A 24,199-nucleotide genomic window follows, 5' to 3' on the forward strand; every position below is an offset into this window, starting at 1 on the left:
ATAACTTCGGCATGTTTTGCAATATGTATACCATTTATTCTGGTAGCTATTTAAAAAGCGCAGGTGGTTACGAACCGTATTCTTATTGATTGTTGAATTTAAGTACGAATTGCTCTCATTTTACTCCTACAAGTGTCGGTGGTTTACGTTTCCAGGAAAGAATGGATATGAAAGAAAAGCAAGGATGTGTCATTGTTTATTTATTTATTTATTTTAAAAACAGCTGTAGAAGTCATCTGCATGAAGCTTAGAAAAAAGAATGCCTGGAAAAATCAACAAGATGCAGGTGGTTCGGTGTTACGGACGGTTAAGTATTCTTCGCTTTAATTCCGCACGGATAAAGACTGCAATATCCGTAACAGTGATGAATGTCAATATAAAAAGCACTATTATAACGATGGGCAGTTAACAATTACTGTATGGTAGAATAGTGTGGCAATCTTTGAAGAAAAAGATGGCACGATAAGACATAACAAATAGTCACTGCAGCATGATAGCACCTGTCTACATACCGCCAGTTATTTCTTATAGGAAGTGATGCCACTGTAGTTCCACAGCCATCATGTAGTACAGTTTTGTCATGTAACTTCTAGGTATTTCCATATGGGAAAATTTGAAACTGAGGTAGCCTTCACACTAGTATCCTGTGTGCCGCTCGCGTGAGCTGCATCTGCTAGCTTTATATGTCTTATATGTACGTTTCACACGTGCGCTTCGGTGCAAGTGAACCGCGGCTCTGATGTATGAAAATCACTCCGCCAGTAGTTGGCTCGATCAGGCTTATGAGAGCCCTTCACACGTGAACGTGGACTCAGTGGGAATGGAGAAAAGTGTGCATACATTTGATGTTGAAAATTTTATTATTCTGGTGTTACTCTGATAAAATACACATTTTATACTATTATATCGTTCATCAAACGAGGACATATACATCCTGAAGTAATTGAAAAATTTTCTTTCATGTTCTTTCAGTTTAGAAAACATTGTAAAATGAACATTCTTCCAGTGTTGTTCGGTTTATAGGATGAAGCCACTTTGTTCTATATCTTTGTTTCCTTTTTTCCTTGCAACTTAACGCCAGTATTAAAGCTGCAGCTGCTTCTGTGTCTAACATGGCTGCCATTTTGGTATCACGATCTTTTGATCGGCTTAGAAGTATTCAATACCTTCACACTACAGGTTTACATGAGCGGTTCACAAGATCCTACTGTGAAGACAGCCTTATATCAGCTTTATGAGGTTTCCTTAGTACTGCTGTTTAAATTAAAATAGTTAATTGTCTAAATAATGATATCGTTATTTGAATATTGAAAATGAATATTGGAGTAACAGCAGGAAAATACTAGAATTCTTGCATTCGATTCGCTGGTCAGTACCTCGAGAATGATTATCACTATCTTCATGATTAAGGCACATCTGTCTATTAACAATTTCTCAGTGGTTTTGGAACACCTTTTGTATATAATATTTATTCTTTCATGTGTTCTAGTAGGGGAACTTGTTCAATTTTTGGTTTCGTATTTCTTCTCAGTTTACTCCCCTTGTTAAGTTGGTGTGACGCGAATTAGATTAGGATCCCAAACTCAGTATCTTGGTAAAACGTTGGAATTCACAGTAAATGTTCTCTTTTTCTCGAGTTTACAGTTTTGGAAAAAGAAAAAGTATTACAGATGGTTATTACGATATTATGTATGTCAATATTTCTTTAAAAACACCTAAACGTATTCAGTTTGTAAAGAAGTCTTTTTTAAAAAACAAGAATTTTAGGAATGGTGCAATGCGATCTTGACCAATAATTAGTTTTTTTTTGGATTATGAGCCACAAAACTTTTGATTGGTCCCTAAATTGAGTTTTCATATTTTCTACGGAATAAGCACATTATACTGAGTTAAATGATAGTTTGGGTTTGGCTACCCTATGTGTAGTTCTCCAGATATAAGGCGTACGAGAAAATTTTTGCCTAAAATATAACCAAAATTATATCATTATCTAATTATGAGATCGTTTCTGTGCAACAAATATCAGTCGTATTATGATGTGCGGAGAATAATTCGCATGTCAAGAATCAACAAATCATAGGTTTTACATTAAATGTTTTCCTAGTGCATGATGTTTGAGTTAGCGTGTGTGCGTGAATATCTGAAATATCTCATATAACTATTTTAACGTAGTAAATTAAATACGGGTAGTACATAGTCATAACAATTATTCGCGGCTGATGTAATTACTAGTTCCTATATTATATTTATGGCGGGAACATGTAGTTCGATTAGATGTTAGGTCAGGTGTTTCGAATGGAGTGTAAGCTAGTGGTAGTGGCACACTCAATGTTCGAAGAAAATAGTTCTCTGCGCGTAGTTATAGATGAAGAACGCGCAGTTTTAATCAGTTATTATTAAATATAAGGTAGCTCTATTTATAATGGTAATATAGGAATAAATATAACATCCAGTTGTTGGGAATTTCTCCTTATTGTGCATATACAAGATACACGTTCGGATCTACACGCCACCAAGCAGTTCTGTATATCTGTATAGCACTGCTGTATAGCTGTTCTGTATTTTTTCCCTCCTACATGTTAAACAAATGAACTCGCGATTGCAGTTCACCTTGTAATTATAATTATCACACCTTGTAATTATAATTATCAAAGCTTCTTACTAAACATATTTACCTAGGGTTTATACGGATTAGATTCACCAAATATCAGAACTGTAATTCAGAAAAGTTGCACAATTTCTTACTTATCTTTAAAATTATATTTTTTAAAAAAACATACTGAAATGTATGTAAACATAATTAGACAATACTTAATTACACAGTATCACATTGAGTTTGCCTATTTAAATTTTCGAGTGGGTCTAATCTCTTTTTATTTTTTATTTTTTAATATAAATATCTAAATCTATCTTTACATGTCAAATATCGGAAATTATTTGACAATACATTTGAGCTGAGAAAAGGTGGATAAATCAGTGTGTTTCGGAAGATGTATGAGAAGGAAGGTTTTTACTCACAAAATGGGGATATTTCCGTATAAATGTGACATGGTAATCCTGGACAGTGCTATATAGAATCTGTTGGTTATATTAGAAGAAGAAAGAAAAATATACATACGTAGAGCTGCCAACCTTCGTTACGTACAGCAGAATTTTTCCTCCTACAGCAGGCAGTTCACAAGTAGTGTGCGGAAATATCAGTGTGAACGCCTCTTCTGATACTATTAATCAACGCACGTACGCCTTCTTCATTTGCGGACGCTGTCTGTAGAGAATAGTTTGCAACATTCATTCGTTCTTTTGCCGTACAGACAGGATTTTTACATCGAACGTTGGAGGATGATTGTTGATGTATTCTTTGTTCTATAAGTTGTGTGTTCAGTGCGGCCGGTGGAGGCCATATTCAAAATTTGATTGAAAAATTTTTGTAACTACAATTATTTTGAATTTGTAACTTTTTAAAAAAAGTTAATAAAGCTCTTCAAAGTCTGATGGTACGCTTTTGCTCTTCCGAACTGCAGGCGTTTCATTCAAATACATATTTGTGATAGTGATGAAATGCGGGTCAAAAGTTTGGAGACATACCGTAGTTTGGCACAGTGAAGCACTATTCATATAATTTTCCGAAGTAAAACTTTTATTAGTACTACTTAATATCAAAGACCGTAAGGCTGGTGAAGATCTGTAATAGTAAAACCGATAGTAAGATGCGAATGGTATTTTCTGAGCAGGACGACTTCTCGAGTAACTTTAGAGTTCACCTTAAATTATGCGAGTAAGGAATATTAAAAATACCACTATAAGATATTAGTGTTTGAAACCTTTACACGTTTAACCAAAAGAACAGTCTGAGCTCCATTTGTATATCGTTCATATGTACAATTACACGGTTTAGTCCATTCAACAAGATATTAGTGTTGAATGGACTAAACCGTGTAATTATACATATGAACGATATAAAATGGAGCTCAGACTGTTCTTTTGGTTAAACGTGTAAAGGTTTCAAACACTTTTGTAAGAAGTTCTAATGAATTAAAATTCTAAGTCTTCTAGATGTAAGTAAAGATTTTTAAAACGTTTTCAGAAACAAATATTAAAAGTTTCAACAATTAAATACACATTAAGGAACGCTAAAACTTTTATCGGTTATCGGCCTGTAACAAATTATCTTGCATTGAATGTACAGTTTTCTTTAAATAGTGCCGGATCAAGGGAGGGGTTAAACCGTAGTTTGCACTTTTGTTCAGTGTATAGCAGGATTGAAGCCCATTTTGTTCAGTGTATTCTTGATCGTCAAGGTGGAGGGGCTATAGCCCCCCTTGGATCCACCTATATATATATATATATATATATATATATATATATATATATATATATATATATATATATATATATATATATACATACATTCACCTCTTGGAAAGCCCTGTGCTGTTAGCTTGCAGTTGCAATTAAACAAATCTGAACCTGCCTTTCAATTCAGATCTCTAATTCGAACTAAAAGTATTGAAATTCTTATGTACGGTCCCCAAAATATTACATTTTAAAGCAATGTGTATGGTTTTTTAATAAAACTTCGTATCACAAAGTACATCCGTCTCTTCCTCGTGGGGACATTCGGTTTAGAAAGTGTAAAATGTTTTGCAGGCCAGTGACTCTGAGGTTTTTCCCGAGTTTTCCTCATTCATGCGAAGAAAATGAGGTACCTAAACCTCACCTGATAATACCTAGCAACAGTGATTCCAGGCCACTTGTTTCCTTGTTTATTCCTTTCTTCCTCTCTCAGATATCCTTCGTTCTTCAGCGTTTACGTGGCGTGGGAGACCTGCGTTCGATTCTCGGCGGGAGCTCATGGGGTTTGAATTTCACGTTAATCAGATCTCGTCTCATATAGCCTCGCTGCTGAAATAAATGAAATCTTTGAGTTTTACGTCTCACGGTTATGCCGGTTAGGCTAAAAGAGACGGTGATGATCAGTAATAAATGAAATGGTGGAATGAAGAAAGTGGTAGGGAACGGGAGACCCCGAGGAAACCCCACGCACACGGTGTTTGTCCACCACAAAATTCACTTGGCGGGGGCTGTGATCGAACCCGAGCCTCGTGGCTGAAATGGACGTTAACCCAAAATCAACTAAACCTTTCTTCCTCGCCAATTCCCGGCTAGTTTAAACTGCGAGGGACGTCATTCCTCATATGTGACTGGCTTACATGGCCATATACGAGGGCTATCCAGAAAGTAGATTACGTTTTGGAATAAAAAATCAACAAAGTATAGGAAACAAATTTTATTATATACAGATGAAAGCCACACACAAATACTACTTTTCGACATAGTCACCATTCAAATTAAGGCATTTATCGTAGCGATGTACGAGCTTGGAAATTCCTTCGTCGAAAAATTCGGCCGCCTGCGACTTCAACCACTTCGTTACCTCTTCTTGCAGCTGCTCGTCGTCATCAAAACGCTGCATAGCCAGCCACTTCTTCATTGCTGGGAATAGGTGGAAGTCGCTCGGTGCCAGGTCGGGACTGTACGGCGGATGAGGAAACAACTCCCACTGAAAAGATTCAAGAACTTCACGCGTGACATTTGCCGTGTGGGGCCGGGCGTTGTCGTGAATCAACAAGATCTTAGAGCTCAACATTCCTCTGCGCTTGTTTTGAATTGCTCTTCTGAGGTTTTGCAGAGTTTGGCAATACCTTTGAGCGTTTATTGTAGTGCCTCTTTCCAGGAAGTCCACCAAAATCACACCTTTTCTGTCCCAAAAAACAGTCGCCATCATCTTCCTTGCCGACATTGTTTGCATGCATTTCTTGGGTTTTTGGGGAGAACCTGTGTGCCCCCACTGCATTGATTGCAATTTCGTTTCACAGTTCACGTGTTTCACCCATGTTTCGTCACCAGTAACGATGCGATCGAGTAAAGAGTCACCATCCTTATTGTAGGCGTTCAAAAAGTGCAACGCTGCAGCCATTCGCTGATTTTTGTGGTCCTCTGTCAAGATTTTTGGAATCCATCTTGCACAAAACTTGTGGTAACCAAGCTTTTCGCTGATGATTTCGTGCAACAAACTTCGCGAAATTTGTGGAAAACTCAAAGAAAGTTCCGTTATTGTGAACTTTCGATTTTCACGGACTTTAACATCGACTTTTTCGACAAGTTCGGCAGTCACTTTGCTGGGTCTCCCACTTCGATCTTCGTCGTGAACATTGGTTCGGCCATTTTTAAATCTTATGACCCACTGTCGCACTCCACCTTCAGTGATAATGTTGTCCCCATACACTTCACACAGCTGCCGATAGATTTCTATCGGTTTACAGTTTTTTGCTGTCAGAAACCTTATTACTGCACGCACCTCGCAGCTCGCGGGATTTTCAATTAACGCAGACATTTCAAACCGTCACAGTATCTTAACGGAGCACAGCACGAACCTCTCACTAGCACGGCTAGATTAGAGATGGGCAGAATCGAGTCCAAGAATCGATTCCACTCGATTCCTTACTGTACTCGATTCTCTTGTGCTCGGTTTGTCTGGACTCGATTCTGGATTCGGTTTAATTATTCTCACTCAGTGGCCTGCGTTGATGATCCTACGTTCATGACTTCATGTACGCGCTTTCTGGATTCGATTCTGGATCGGTTCTGTATTCGGTTTTATTATGCTCAATCAGTGGCTCACCTCCCTGGCAGTGCATTCAACAAGCTGCGTATACACAACACATTTCTGCTATTCATATATCAACTGATGGGAAACTAACCCTTACGCAGCGTAAAGAGCTTTGACTGAATTCACTAAAGTAGCGTACTTCTTGTTTCGTCTTGTTATCAGCGGAGGGAGGGAAAGGCCAGTAAAGCAAGCCATGAAAGGAGTAAGAATCGAGTCCAGCAGAAACAGTAAGGTAAGAAGTATGGAAGCAACAAATGCGGCACAGCGAATTGCAACATGCTTCTGTGCATATGATGCGCATTTTTTTTTTTTTTTTTTTTTTTTTTTTTTAATATAGCGTAGGCCTAGAATGTTTGTTTATTCACATTGGAGAGCCATGATTTATTACCGAAGTTTGTCCGATTCAATTGAAGAGAATTTTAATCGAGGAAGGAAATATTTCATAACAGAATAAAGGAAGATTTTAGCAAAATATAAATAATATCTTTCTGATTGAGGTAAATGACAACGTTCGTCATATTTCTTTAACATCTCTGTGATCAATTACGCATTCACCCAGCCGAAACGCCCCGTACCTAACAAGATGTTATTAGCTTAGAAATATTTTTACATAGGATAACAATACGCCTCTTCCCAGCAGATAAGTGTAATGTCATTACAACAAGTGAAAATGCTATGCCTGTAACTCGCATAAATTTGTATCCTACTTTAAACAATGATTTCCATATCAGCTTGGGTTGCGAAAAAGCGCATTAAAATTAAACCAATCGATCAATCAATGAATATCGGGAAGAATGAAGTAATTACCTATAGGCCTACACGAAAAAGTAGAATCGAATTAAATTACGATATCAGCTCAGTTTCCCTGTAACGTATTGCAATGTAGACAATTTAGTTATAACTAATCATTCTTACATTTAACCAACACAGAATAAACTATGATTCATAAATGAACTCGACTCGTAATCGATTATTATTATTATTATTATTATTATTATTATTATTATTATTAAGTTTAACATTCTGCGAGCATGAACCGAGGCTAAGATACGGTAATAATGAGATGGATAATAATAAAATAATAATGGTGGAATGACAAAAGTGGGTGGAAACAAGATAACCCCAATAAAAACCCCACACAGTGTTTATCCACCACAAAGCCCACTTCTTCTTTTAGCACAGAAGTGCAATTTTGATCGCAGCTGTAGTTATTTCTAGTTCCCTGCATCTTTATTTATAATTATAGGCAACTGTATAGCAATCTGATAGCATTTGTGGCAGTTTCGGATCTAGAAGGTAAAAACGGGGGGTGGGGGCTACTAGGTCTCAGACTATGATAGGTATGCTATGAGTTTACTATAAACTTTCAATGTATATAAATAATAGCTTAAATTATTTTTGTCACTTAGAAAACTGGGGGGCTAGGCTCCCCGACCCCAGACTAGATCCACCACTGATTCGTGGTAGGATTTGCAGTACCTACCACAAATGCTGCATGCGTAATTGAACTCTGGACTTACTACATATCTCATAATTCCTATGGTTCATTATTATTATTGTGAGTGTATTGTAACTAGTGAATTGTAAGTAATGAGTCCAGAGGCTTTTCTAGAAATTAAAAACTGTGGGGGGCCAGCCAGACTTCAGAATATGATATGTATATCATGAGTTTACTATACACTTTCAAAAATACATAAAAAATAGCTTAAATTATTTTTGTCACTCAAAAACTGGGGGACCGAGGGCCCTGGCCTCGGGCTACAACCGCCACTGAATTTGTCGAAAAACAAGAAACGACACTGAGTCGTTGTACTGACTAGCGACGTATATAGGAATTTATTTTGAGGGGGTCCAAAGTTTTTCCGGGTGCATTCAAATTCAATATGAGAATAAATTATATTAAAATTTGTAAAATTACCCCTAAAATTATATTAAAATTACAGACAGATCGAGATTTTGGGGAGGGGGTCCGAACCCCAAGAACCCACCCTGCGTACGTCTTTGATACTGACCACGTATCATTCTGTTGAACGTTATTATCTGGCGGGATAAAGCCATTCATAGAATGAAGGCTACAATAATTATAGCAAATGTGTGTGTTAAAATACGCGTATGGAACATCTGTAATTTAGAAATTGTAATTATCTTGTATATTGGTGCCATTGATTATGTTAATGTTGTCCCTTTATTCAAGTCTGACTGACCAGTAACGAACAAATAGGCTGATAAAGCATCTGCTTTCCTGTACTTCCACTCCGAGCACAGCTGGTCTCGATTCTGCTTGTGCTCACTTTTCACAAACCGAGTCCAGGACATCTGAATCCAGAATCGATTCTGTTTGTGCTCGGAATTTTTTTCTCATAAATGAGTTCTGAGCTCCGTACTCGATTCCCTACGCTTGCTCTGATTGGCTGGAATTGATTCCGAATCCCTTTGAACAGCATGCACCGTAGAGTGAACAGCCTACACCAGAACTCCACCCACTCGCTTGGCGACATTTGGCTTATGGTAAAGAGTGAGAGTGAACTTCAGTTAGCCTCATGTGCTTGCGGGTTACAAAGCGTGGGATTCAGTGTACAGAAACAACGGGAATGCAAATAAATGTGCTCAACAATGAAACATATAGGTATGCATAAAATAGAGGGTGAGCAATATAAAAAGATTCTTCTAATTCGTGTTGCTAATCGTGGTGTACTTTATTAACTAAAATCCTACCAGATATATATATATATATATATATATATATATATATATATATAGATAGATAGATAGATAGATAGATATAGATAGATATAGATATATTACAATGCCAACTACTTAAAATTGTTATTACTTAACGTTGAATATAAATTGTTTGCCACTTAAGTACCGTTAGATCGCAAGAGTGCGCTGGGGGGGGGATAGAAATGAAGAAAACCGATTCCGATCCGAGTCCAGAATCGATTCTCTCCCTGCAGAATCGAGTACGTACTCGATTCTCAAAAGTACTCGATTCTGCCCATCTCTAGGCTAGATGCCGACTGAGCTGCGCAACGCTCTGACCCCAAGATGGCCGCGCTAGCCCCGCCCCTAGCGGACACAGACGAAAACGTAATCTACTTTCTGGATAGCCCTCGTATACCGTATTTCCTCTTTCTAATCGTCTATCTCTGAGCTTAAGGAGTAAAACGTGGAACGTTAAATCAGAAGATTGCACTTCGATATTTTAAGAGTAAAGACCTACTTTTTAAACTCACATAGTCTACTTTAAGTTATTGGATGGATACAAATTTATCAATTCTCATTGTATTGGACAATGGCTACGGTGCTGACGCCCTACTGACTCCCCACCAATATATTCTTACCTTGTTTATGGTGGGATACGGACAAAATCTCGCGGCCGAAACCTCGCGGGACCTCGCCACCCAAAACTTCGCGTGGCCAAAACCTCGCCGCGAATGAAACTTTTCTTTAAAATTTACCCAATGAGTTTCTTAATATGCAATTCCACATTACAAATAATAATAATAATAATAATAATGAGAAGAAGATGATGATACAAAACATCGTGTGCGTGGGCTTTCTCGGGTTATTCCCGTTTCCTCCCACTTTCTTTATTCGATGATTTCCTTCATCCTGGTCATCTACGACTCCTTTAATCTACAGGACATAATCAAGGAACGTCGTAAAAACTCATATATTATTTCATACTTTCATAAATATTATTAGATTTTTGTTAAAATTTTAAGTTTTTGGATGTTCCAAAGTTCACGAATCTAACCCCGTTAGTTCATTACTTTCCTTATGCAGACTTTCTTTCCCTATAACCAGTTTTAAAACATCCTGTCGCCCTATCTTCACATTGAAATCCTCTAATACAAAAATAGAATTTTCATATGGTATCGCGGGACTTGGTCAAATACCCGTGATACTGCTGAAACAGCGTCTTTTATACCGTCATCCTTATCATCTGTTGGAACATTTACATTTTGGTCAGACGAGATTTTGGGTATTGCGATAGTTTGGGGCGCGAGGTTTTGGCCGCGCGACGTTTTGGGGGGCGAGGTTTCGGCCCGGCGAGATTTTGGGCCGCGAGGTTTTGTACCCAAACCGTTTATGGTATTTCATTCAGTTTTCAAAGTTAACAGCACCATCCCCTAGCTACTTACCGTGGAAAAAATATTAAAAACCTTCCCCTCATTGAAAACAAGTCATGCATTTTGTTGATATTGCTATGATTACAAAAAGAAAAAAAGGCGTTAGTCCATTTATGCTGACTTTCTCACCAGATGATAAAACGGACACTTCATTCGTACCAACCTAATATGTATCTTTAAATACTGTAGAAATATAGTGTACTGTATTTATCGTAGTTTATAATTTAGTTGGTTGAATTGAATTTCAATATCGAGGATATAAGAAATGTGGACATTGCCGTGTAATGTAGGATGCCAAACACACGACCTCTTACCGGGATTCGAAACTGTTTCTACTGTACCGAAGACGCGTATAGCCTTGAGGATTTCTGTCGTTAACCCTTTTAAATTATGGCTTTTTTAAAAGGTAAATTACAGACTTTCAGTCAAGCGGCTACAGCAGAGTCCCTATGTATCCTAGGATCATGGTTCGTACCTCATTCTCTGCAGAATAGAACTTTTTTTTCACATTTCCCTATCATTTCCTTGAGGTAATCAATTTTCAGAGTAATCGGATCTTTTTGCCCCATTGGGACCCCGCCCATGCTTTATTAACGCAGATATCAAATAATAATAATAATAATATTAATATTAAGCGATGCGCTGAATGTTTGTTCAAAATTTCAATCTTCTAGTTGTAAAAGTAAGCCCGCCCAAAAATAAAGATAGGCCTAACAGAAATATTTTTGAGAAGTTTTGACGTCACCACCCCTTATATCTCGGGGCAGAAAGGCGTGAAACCATACGTAACGTGTTCTACAATGCCTTTATTCTTAAAAATATAACGAAGTAGAAAACTTTATTGGTATTTTTTAATTGGATGTTGAAGACACTACTTTAGTACGTAAAAATAGTATTAGAACTTAAAAGGTGTAATAGTAGTTATGTACTCTCCATAAATAACTGTCGAGTGCACGCATGCATTAAGGTGAATGTGTACTCGGAAATACGTTTGCCTTTTTTGTTCCTTCCCTCTAGAAAAGCTCCTGCAATCGTGCAGTTTAAGAATACCTTATAACATTATACATGATGCAGCCTGGGGTTATGGTGGCTCAGTAGTGGAGCTATCTCTTTTGCTGCAGAAGTCCTTAGGTCGATCCCAGGCTTAGAGTTTTATCAGACGACATTGTATCATCGTTTTTGAGCGTTTTATACACACAGACTTCCATTTCCTCCCACATTTTCATTCCGCCAGTTCTTTCTTAATCATTCACTTCCGTTACCATCCATCTCCTTTAAAGTGCATTAACATGGGACGTAAAATTGGAAGATTTTATTTTGTAGTGGAAGACAATTTGCAGTTTATGCTTAGAGCTTGAAAAGGAAAGAAAGCAAAAGAAAACTAATTTAGAAGCATCGAAATCTTTTGCAACGCACATATGCAGTCTGCTTTCGTTGATGCTCTTTTTTCTCTTTCTCATCATATTGTTTTGAATGTGTTCGTATAACACTGGCACGTGTGAGTAGTATAAGTAAAACCAGTTTCAGCGAACTTCTTTTTTATATACAAAATTGGATATATTACAAAAAAATACTATACCAATATCATGTTATGGCTTTATGTTTTTGAAGTATTTATACAACTATATAAAACACACGAAATTAAGTAAATGCTTCATTCTGGAGAAAACTGCATTATCTCCACAGATATTTAAGTTTCTTAAATTTTTTTAAGGTCAACATCATCTTCAAAACTCCAGTGGGAGAAAACTGACATCAATCGGAGAGACCAGCGCTAATGTTTTTGTTTATTCCCAGATGGATTTCTTGATTTTTAAATTCACCTTTTAGTTTGTTTTCTACTTTCCATTTCCATCCATTGCGGTATGTAAGTGTACTTGTAGATTTCCACCCAACATCAATTTCCCTATAAGTTTCAACATCCTCTTAAACAGCTCACAATCTTAGTCCTCCCAATTTATCCCCTGGTGCCAGATTGTTTTGTCATTCCATATACCAGGGACACCCAGCTTTGTGTGCGTGAGTCAGAGGTATGGACTCTAGGCACTTGTTGACATGGAAACGACTGAAAAATTCAGTTCATTTCACGAATCATGTAGAAATACAAATTTATGCCTGGGCTTTTAGACGTAAATTGGCTTTACTCGGTCCTACATTCTGAGATACGAAACCAAGCTTGATAAATTTGTGCTTAAGCTGAGCAAATTAGCGAACAGCTAACATTTTCATTGACAAATATGGCAAAAGCTTAGGAAACGATATGAATTATAAACTTCCGTTGAATTACATATTCCATGGTTATCATACTGTGGTGCAAATACGAATCTAGAAGAACGATTAGAAAGAGGGTAAAGGTATTCATCTATTAGACGAAGCTTGTAAAAAACATGATTTACATTACAGAGATAACTAAGATAGACATACTGCGAACAAAGGATTAGAAAATAAATCATGTAGAAGAGTGTTTGCTAAAGACGCAGTACTAGTTACTGAAAAGTTATCCACTTTAGTAATTGCTTCCGGAGTGTAATTAGGATTAGGATTAAAATCAGAATGAGGTATGTAAAATGGTTTTGTTCAATTAGTTTTGTTTTTTAATTTTTATGGTCGTTTTCGTGAATATTTTTCTCTGGTAATGGTGTTTAATTTAAGAAGGTACGTTGTCGATTCCTCACAACGTGGTAGTTACTCTAAAAGTAGATCATATACTGATGGAGAAACATAAACCTAAGAAAATGAAAAACACGTAAAAGAATTAGTTTGACTTTATTCTTACGATACGTGCTATAGTCGCAGCATTAGAAGCTGGCAGTTCTTTAGCAGGAGGAGCAGTCGCTATCGCTAAAATCGTAATTGATGAAAAAAGAATTAACACGAGTTGGAAGAACAAAAAGGACACAACTTAGGGATGCAAGAAAGGAAGGTGAAAAAGTAAAAAGTAGGCGAAGGAATTCACAATACTAAAACCGTTCACCAACTTCGACATAGGGAGGTTTCTTGAAAATTTATTTTAGGGTGTTTATGAGCGATGAATTACCTTTTTTTTTTTTTTTTTTTTAAAAAAAAATTGAGATTGTAGTATTTTAAACTTCGGTAAGTCCGAAAACATCAGAACACAATTTGTTATTGGAAGATGAAAATATATGTTTGATTCCTATGGGAATATACTACTTTAGTACAGTACCTCAGAATCAAAAACCTGTTTATAATGATAATTGCATGCAAGACTTCAATTGCCAACATCTTTGTAAGTTTTGAAAGTGTCGTGAAGGTTATTCTTTCAGCGCTCTGATATGTGAACTATATAAAATAGGTTGAATAGTTTTTATAATAATTGCAATTAACAATAATTAAGATAAATGTACGAATCAAAATTTTATTAATGATGAAAATATTAAAGATGTTGCAGAAATATTAGAGTATGAAAAGAACAGATGAAATTAGTTATAGTGTAAAATAAAACTACCAAATTTTATTTAGAAATATGAACAGCAAAATATTTTGGCTCCTCTGAAAACGTAAACCTTCGTAATGTATAAATGAGCATGGTTTATAGCACTTCCTTCTAAAATGGAAAAAGCCCGTGTCATGTTTCAAGATTGTATTTTTGACGTAATTCTTCCATCAGTTAAGAAAACAGGACAATATGAATTTTCTGAACCAAATGAAATATTAGAACTTACGTAAAATTTTCATAAACAATTACAAATAGAAGATGAAAAATCTATGTGATGTATGAATTACAAAATTGGAAAAAGCATATATAGTTTTAATTGATTTTGTAGTACTATTGTGAAAAAAGTTTGCTTTTAAACAAAATGTACACAGTGAGATGGTTAAATATTTCAAGAAACACAAAGTGGATTCAGATGTAAATAGCGGTAATTATGATACGTATTGTAATTAATGTTCAAGATGTAGCCTTAACTGTCAAAATTAATCTAGATAAAGTAATTGATTTATGGACTCCATAGATTCCTTGATTTTTATTTAGAGATACGTATAAATTTATTTTCGAAAATGATACTGATTTGACTAATTATCGCAAACCAAAATATTTTAATTGTGGTAGTGAAAATCTTTTTAATTACAAAATGAGGGAAATTGTTATAATTTTGTGGGATCAGTAAACTATGAAATAATACAAAAATATTTGATTTTATGGTATTGAAACATTACGAAATAAAGTTATTTCAAAGGAGATTTATAATGTGATAGATAAGCGTTTCAATACAATCAAAAGATATAATCTCGGTGCAAGACATTAAAAGGTTTAAAACAACATAAATATTAAAAATATAGTGACCTTTATTTAATACACCACCACTTTACATATCAGAAATCATTCAACTTACTACATATGGTTTAGTCTTTTGCGAACTTTTCGAAGGTTTATTATGAAGCGTGTTTTGTGTTGGTTGAAAAAACATGACACAAATATTAGTGTTGATTTTAAGAAGTTAAAGAATAACACGGAAATAAAAAATATTGATGCAGAAGTTAGGAATTAACAATTTGCTGTATAATAAATGTAGACATACACGCTGTTCATTTATTATGTATCCTAAATTCAATGGTGAACTCCTCACACACAAACAGTTTTAAAAAACGAGCCCTTTTGAATGTGGAGCGAAAACAGCGCTGTTTAAAAGTCACGCGATGCCAAAGAAAACGAGGATGCGTATCTTTGAGGCTGCGTAGCTCGGAAACTAAACGACATTAAAGGCGGTGAAAGACATAACAGGAAGTTGTACATTTTATCAAAATATTCATGTTCTACAGTTAGGTTGTACCGGCGCAACGAATTGTATGGATGCAGCTGGAGTATCGGAACGGTGATTGAAGTACGGATAAGAGGAAACAAATGTGTTTTGATAGAAAATGTCTAATTATCGGTTTATTAAGATGTGATGTGTACATGAGTATTATCATTTGTCAGTTTCACATTATCAGTAATTTTAATATCCGCAATTGTGTAACCACATATAGCGGAGGTTAAGAAAATAGAAAGTTGGTTGATGCAACTAGCAAACAGTTATATCATTTGATGACTGTGATCTAAGCAAGAAATCCTTCATATGAACAAAAGATGATAAAGAAGTGATTCTAGAGATACAGAAATCCGAAATGCTGTTACAACGAACATCAGGGCAAAGGATTCACACTACTACGTACCGAAAAGCGGTGTAGCATGGTACCGTACCTGACACTTCAATTCTTCTATCCGATAGTAGATATTGCAAGTGAATGATGATGAAAAAGTAGAATGAGAAGTTGAAGGAAACGGGAGATCTCTAGAAAATCCATGAACACGATGTTGTCCACCAGGAATTTGCGTATTATGTCACATTAGTAAAGTATAGGTCCTTTGTTTTCTACGTACTACGATGAACAAGAACTGAAAAAACACCAATAATTATAACAGATGCCCGATGTTGCCCTCCGTCAACCTCAATACAATACTCTGCACGACTTGACAATGATTCACGTACAAGATTGAAACGCATATGCTTATAAGGAATCATTGCAAATCCATCACTAATTCTTTGAGTGAATTCGTGTATGTCGTTTGTTTGTGTTTTGTACACTATACATTTGAGGTGTCTCCACAAATAGAAATCCAAAGAATTCAGGTCAGGGAAGCAAGAAGGCCACTGTGCAGCTCCTCAGCGCCCTATCCATCTGTTTTGGAAGTACTAATCAAACAACGCACGAATGTGTCACACAAAAGGTACCAGAGCACTATCGTGCATAAACAAGGTGAGACCCTCTGAAAAATGGAACATCGACCAGCCATTGCAGAAGACTTCGTTGAGAGAATCGCAGGTATGAGACATTATGGTAAAATGTGTTGCTCCAGAAGTTCGTCCCCCAATATACCTGAACACACATTAATCGAGAATTGATATTGGTATCATGTACGCAAGCTTGTATTAGGGTTTTCTTATCCCATTGGTATTCGTTGTGGATGTTGATAACAGCATCTCACGTGAAACTCCCCTTATAAGTAAATATGATTAAAGAAGGAAACAGAGGGTTTCCTACACACCGATTAAGATACCACTCGCGAAAATGTCTTCGCGGAGGATAATCTCTTTCTTCTATTCCTTCCTTGTACATGTTGCAAGTGGTAGGGATACAGTTGTCGTTTGCGAAACATTTTTCACACGAAGCCATGTTGAACACATTGGAATGCTAGCGTTGAACTATCTGAAGAATTCTCTCTTCGCTATCAGGAGTGAAGACGGTCCGAGAGCATCCAACTGAATCATAGGTAGCACGCACTGTACTCGAAGCCTCTTATCGATAGTAGCAAAAGTACTGCGGTTGGGAAGAACATGATTTGGAAACTATTCATGATATAGTCGATGTGCTTCATTAGACTTCCCATCAGCACGCCCATACCTAAGATGTATATTTGTCATTTCCTGACATCTGAATTGGTGCCATTTGGGTAATACTACACACCATACGAATACACTCCAGAACATCCAACACCATACACTGCACCGCGTGTTCTATTGAACTACTCTCGAGAACTACAGCAAAATCAAACACGCGTACCAGAGGACAACACCAGGTACTGCAAGTACTTGGAAAGGAGGCACACCTAATTCATGTGAAACATGTTTAACGTGTGTTGACCAAATAATTCAGAGAAACAAGATATGTGTACTATGTTTGATGTCTGTACATAAATTGCTTAATGTAATTTTTTCCTTCTTATAAACGGTTCAGTTAGGTTTAGGGATCCTTAAGTTGTTTTTATTTGATCTTGAAAGAAATAATGTACAATCGAATAGTCCTAACGTGTTAGAAACTCTCTTAAAGAAATGACAAGTCAGATAATGAGACTATGGGAGTTTCCTCTAAAGATGTTAATTTGCATTCAACCAAACTGTACTCTTACGAAAATTACGAATGGTTCGTCTTCACCTCATTTCGTGTACTCCCTTTCCTCTTACTTTCCTATATCACAGATGTTTCCGTAACCATTCACTTTTAACATTTACTGAAATCCTGAGCCTTAAGGTTAGAAAAATTTGACATTAAATGTAAGTTTTCATTTCTTTTCATTTACACCCGCCTAGATTGTGTTTACGTATTCACACAAGTAAACCAAGTGTCATCTTAAATACGCTATTTTGCTTTTGTTAATAACTTTCCATGCTCATTTTTTCACCCGAACGCATGTGCACACTTCGCTAACACAATTGTAACATTCTTCCCAACTGCAGAATATACTGTTGGATAGAAAAAGTGAGATGTCAGGGAACTATGCTAAGCCCGCTCCTCGTTCAGTACTTTTTCCAATCCTTTGCCCTGATATTCGTTTTAATAGCATTTCGGATTTCTGTTTCTGCAACTACTTATCTTCTGTTTGTGACATTTTTCTTGCTTAGATTACAGTCACGAAGTGATATTCAATGTTATAACTTTGTTTACAAGTGTTGTCAGCCACGTTTCTTTGTTATTAAACTTCTGTGGTGGTTCCATAATTGCGGATATTAAAATTGATGATAACGTAAAACCGAGAAAGGATAATACTAATGTTTACGCCAGAACAGCTTAATAAACCGATAATTAGACATTTTCTATCAAAACATATTTTTGTTTTCTCTCATCCGTAGTTAAATCCGCGTTACGATACCCTAGCTTCCTCTAAAATTCGTTGACAACTTGGAAACAACGCGGTTTTCGCCGTACGTTCATGTTTTTTAAGAGTGAAATTTTCACCAGTGTATTTAGGCTACATAATAAATGAACACCTTGTATTTGGTAATTCGGGGATAGGAAAGGCCTTGTTCCAAATTTTAACGTTAGTCAGGAGCAATTAAAACTATTAAAGAATAAGTAATGTAAATGCGATAACTATGTCATACATTCAACTTCCTTGAATCGTTATGCCTTTAATAAGAACTTAATTAAATCTTCACAGGAAACAAAAAATCGTAAATTAATTTTATAAGAAAGAATGGATAATATACCCAATGAAATTTTCAGTATTAGAACAGCTTGAATCTACAAACTGTAACATTGATGAATAAATAGAAAGTGATAGAAACAAATTTGAAAATGTATTATGAACAAGATGCACACATAAAGAAAGATGATATTGAAATGTTTATTACAAAGGATGATTTTCAAATAATAAAGAAATCTTAATTAATTGTGGAGGAAGAACTTAATTATGCAGAAAGAAACGTAAGCTTGTGTCGATTGAGAAATTGAAGTTTTAAATTACAATCTTCAGAATATTTCATGTAATAGTTACATATAATGAAAAAAATAACGAGAAGTAGTGGTTCTCTATGATTGAATAATCATGTGTATTGAATTAAGCCTTGATAAATACTTTTTAAACATTACTATAGTTGAAACGTTTCGTTTTATCTTTAGAAAGAACGATATAATTAAGTTTGTCAGATAAAAATTCTGCAGTGGAAGAAAAGCAATTATTGTTTAGTATGTATGTAGAAAGTGTTTTCATGATTGTCTACTAAGTAAGCAGCAATGATGTGTTAAGTTTAAAAAGCGTAATGATAAAAGCAAATATACCCTTAGAATAAAAAAATAATTAAACGAAATCTTTGTTTAATGTGCCGGGTCTTTCCTCGTTTAGGCTAACGGAGATGGATGACTGAGGCAAGTAAATGAGAAAAGATTTGGTGGGATGAAATTGTGGGAGGGTGCGGGAGTACCTCGAGAAAAAAAAAACGATGTTGCCCACCACAAAATTAATTGGCCGGTGATCGCATCAGAGGTTAGTGCTCAACCACTGAGCCGCTGTGCCCGTACCATTAGACTAGAGTAAATGAGAAATGGAAGATGTCTAGAGCAAGGTAAATACGGTATTACTAAAATGCAATTTTTAAAGTATGATTGACCAGAAGAATGTAAAAGTATTAGAGATATCATTCAAGAAATAAAGAAACCTTCACCATGGAATTTGAATTTTGAATGATTAAACATTGTTAGGAAAGAAATTGATCTATGGCAAGCCGATCTTTTGGAAATGGATAGTGGAGTGTTGAATGGAAGTTCAAAGCAAATAAAGGTTTTAAATACTTACTAACAATAATTGTTATATTTTCTAAATGTACTTTTGCCACCGCTGACTAATAAACATATGACTGCTGTTACAAATGCGTTTGAATCGGAATTAGACAACAAAATACAAACTGATCAAAGTAAAGAATTGATGACAAAATACAACATTAACCATTACTCAACTTACACTTGTAAAAAAAAGTTTATGGTAGAGTGTTTTAACCGAACTCATAAATCAAACGTAAAAATGTACTACTCAAGGAAATTATACATGGATTGAGATAAAAGAATTTGTTAATGACTGTAATAAATTTCACAGAACAATTGATGTGAATTATGTAGAAAAAGGACCAAATAATATTAATGTGTATTTTAAAAAAATCTATAAATGCATTAAACCGATTATGTAATTGATGATGTTGATATAAGCAAATCTAACATTCAGAAACGATATACACTCAACTTGCCAGTGGAAGTATTTGTTATCAGTGAGGTTATATCTTCGAATCCACTTACAGAATAATACCTTTAATAAAACAGAGAAATTGTTAAAAGAAAATTTTGTCAACCACAATTATTAAATCTGAATATAAAGATAAGTATCTTGTAGAATAAATAAAGAAATGTGGCAAAGTTTGTGTAAAATGATTAAGATTTGATGATTCACATAATACTCGGATTGTTTGTATTGTCATTTAATGTGTTTTCTTTGTATGTAGATATAAATAGAATATATATTTCAAATTAGAGCGACTTTGAGTAGTAGTAAGAATAAAATATGAATGCACGAAAAAATTAAATCAAACGATCAATATAGAAACCAGGATAAAAAATTGAAATAATCATACTATAATTGAATTCAAAAAGTCATTCAAAGGAAACCAAAGGCCTTACTCGACCAAGGAAAGCAGAGCTCATTAGCCCAATTAAACATCGTGAAGACGAAATTATCATCGATAAAATCGCATCAAGAAACACGCCTATCAAAACTAAAAAATGATCCTAGTGCCAAGCTTGTAGGAAAAAAAAATGCTTTGTCACCTACTTAAAAGGTTAAATGACAGAGAGTTAATAGAATATGCAATAGAAAAGATGAAGAATCTTAAACATCAAGAAAAAAAAAGGTATTATGAAATTCATTGGTACTTGAGTTAAGAAGTTTTTTTTTTTCTATGAATTGATCGTATAGTTACCATTTTCAAGACTAAGAAAGTCTGCATTGGACGTATTTGTATTTTCACTGAGAACTACAGAAGAAAAGAAAGAAAAAAGTAATATATGTCTTATATTTTAGATAAAAACAATGATCATTTTTCCTGATACACACACTAATCACTCAATCAGAAGTATCAGCTTTTCGATTTATCGCGTAGTTTTGAGGACTTAAAAGCAGGGATGATTTTACGGGGTGGTCCGGGCACAATATCCTATCGTGCTATGAAGATCCCAGTATTTACGTAACAATGCCTTTCATCCCCATTGTATAGAAATTCCCCCGGAGAAAACTGGAAATCATCAGTGACCAAAGCATTGCAAGTTGAAGAGGAATTTTGTATGGGATTTCCGCAAATATAGTATGGAAAGAGGGTGTTAATGTTTGACCATCATTAAGTCTAATATTAGTAAAATATTTTTCTTCTGAAAAAGAAAACTATGATTTTCTTAGTTACCTAAAAAAAAACTGCATCCGGTTACTAATTATAATTAACTACAGTATATACAAGTTTCGACATTTATGCATAAAGAGGTTGCTTTCATATGTCAGTTTTACGTTCTTCAAATGTAATTATTTATGGAAACTTCTGGGGAACCAGATAAGTAATGATGAACATTGATTTTTACTCTTGATGTGAAAGATGTTTGACGAAACCTTTTAATTGTTAAATGAGAAGAGTTCTTAAGATCAGGAACAATATTGTGGATTATGTTCGGCTTCTAAAATAATATTACTAAAGTATGGTATAAAATACGTGAGTTTATTAATCACTGCAGATTTTGAATTATTAAAATAAATTTGGACATGTCAACCTGGCCCAGAAACGTTTTATTTAAACGCTTATGATGCACATAAACCCAACAGTTCTATTTATTACGTTGAAAGTACTTCAGATTCTTACAATAGCCAAATTGTTGAATATATAGGCGATGGTGTAGCAGATGTATTTATATATATATATATATATATATATATATATATATATATATATATATATATATATATATATATATATATATATATATATATATATATATATTTTTAAAAAAAATGGTATTAAAATATCAAATATTTATGATACGTATAAACCTATTACCTAACTTACAGAAGAAAAAATGCGTTTAAATCTGCTGAAAACTGCCATATGTGTGAAATACTATTTGAAGCAGTTTCAGAACATTGAATATTTAAATGTTTTAATTAGCTGTTTAGTAAACAAGAATGAGGAAGGACTTGAAAATTTACAATAACTGTATATGGAAAAGAAGACGTCCACACAATTAATGTAGATGAATTATTAATGGAAATAAAATAGAAAGAAAAGGGTGTAAAAGATGTATTTGATAAATGTAAAAATTGTAAAGCCTCAAAGCAGTGTACAATCATGCAATCGAAAAGTGGGTGATCATGATCATTTAAGAGGAGAATTTAGAAGAGCAGCTGATTCTTATTGCAACTTATGATAAACCCAAGATTTATTCAAATGGTTATTCGAACTTTTCCACATAAGAAACACATTTGTTTACAAGAAGCTTAAGTGGAGACTAACACAAGAAAGAATACATTAATTCTCAGAAACAATAAGGTATAAAGAAAAATGTTTCAATTAAGATTTATCGGTTAATATAGATTTTTATCAACGAGTTAATCAGTTAGCGAGTAATTTAATATCAGTACAGTTTGGAAAATCATTGAAGTTGTTTCCGAGAAACGTAATTGATTTGGTAAAGAGAATCTTTGAGCTTACGTCCTACGGTTATACCGGCTAGGCTAAAGGAGACAGTGATGATGAGAAATTAATGAAATGTTGGTATGAAGAAAGTAGGAATCGGCGATCTACGGTAACTTGGCACGAACAGGGATCGAACCCTGGATTCCATCCACCAAAGGTCAACACTCTACCACTGAGCCATCGCGGCCCGGCAAAATGAAAGTTTTATATTCATATGATTATGTTGATTCATTTGAATACGCAGGAGAAACGGTTCCATTATCAGATGATGTTAAAAACAGATTAACAAGAAATGTAAGTGATGGGAATCATAATAATCATCATAAGAATCTGTAGAGTATGCGACCAAAAAATCTAAGAGAATATACACAATTTTATGGAGGCTCTTCATAGAAAAGGATACGAGTAGGAATTTTTCAATGTTCAAATTGATATGCTGTCTCGCATATGGATGCGAATTATTAATATGGATAGAGCTATGAATCATCACACTCGTATGTCTTATAGAGATATTCAGTGGAAACATTCACGAAATTGAGGAATACGGGATATATATAAAATATTACGTATAAAAGGTTCTGATATTGACTATATTTTAAAATCCTCTAGAATATCCCAAAGAACTTCATAATAGACATTCGGAATTACCATTAGTGCGAGATTATATAAATAGTAAAAATAATAATTATTATTATAATAATAAACTTCCAAAATCATTAACAACACTGTACGATAAGAATTCCATATTGCATTCTCAAAATGTAAATTCTGTTTGACAAGAACGTACAAAATCAATAATACACAACCCTCTGTGCAGAAAGGTCAGTTAATGTCTGTTTGCAATAGATTATTGTATTACTTGAAATAGCAGTTACTGTTCGAAGTACTCCTCCTTGATAGTAATACACTTCTGGGAGCCGCTGTACAAACTCTGGAAACTCCTGGCGTACTGGTCTTTAGATATGGCCTTCACCTGGGAGTAATATTACGTTCGATGTCTGAAACACTTGGCCCTTCAGGAATGGTTTCAATATGGGGATCAAGAAAACGTCCAGAGAGTATGGTGGGTGATTGACAAAACCCTCATGTTGTTTAGCAATTGCTGCACAGGAAAGGCAGTGTGTCCAAGCACCTTGCTTGGCGTACTAAGGGCGTACCCGCTTGATCCGTTACATTACACGTCTCACTGTTTTCACCTATGTAGCGGCATTTATACCCTGGCCGGCGAACGATGACAGCTCAGCTCGCGAGGACGACTGAGGAGTGCGGCGTTGCCATGTGCTTCTCGCGCATGGGGTGAATCGTCTGCTTCCTCATTGAGGGGGGGGGTGTGAGTGAAAGTTTGTCAATGTGCAGTGGTTACCATAGAGACGCGATAGGTTCTGAGCCTTAGG

General features: G+C 35.3%; 1 protein-coding gene across 6 annotated transcripts in view; it reads left to right on the forward strand.

Annotated features, from left to right (window-relative positions):
- The window catches only part of LOC145673727 (serine/threonine-protein phosphatase 4 regulatory subunit 1-like), a 608,213-nt gene that overhangs the window by 363,862 nt on the left and 220,152 nt on the right, over positions 1-24,199 (forward strand). The window lies entirely within an intron of this gene.

This window comes from Thermobia domestica, chromosome 17 (assembly GCF_964235325.1).
Source record: "Thermobia domestica chromosome 17, izTheDome1.hap1.1, whole genome shotgun sequence".
NCBI classification, from domain to species: domain Eukaryota; kingdom Metazoa; phylum Arthropoda; class Insecta; order Zygentoma; family Lepismatidae; genus Thermobia; species Thermobia domestica.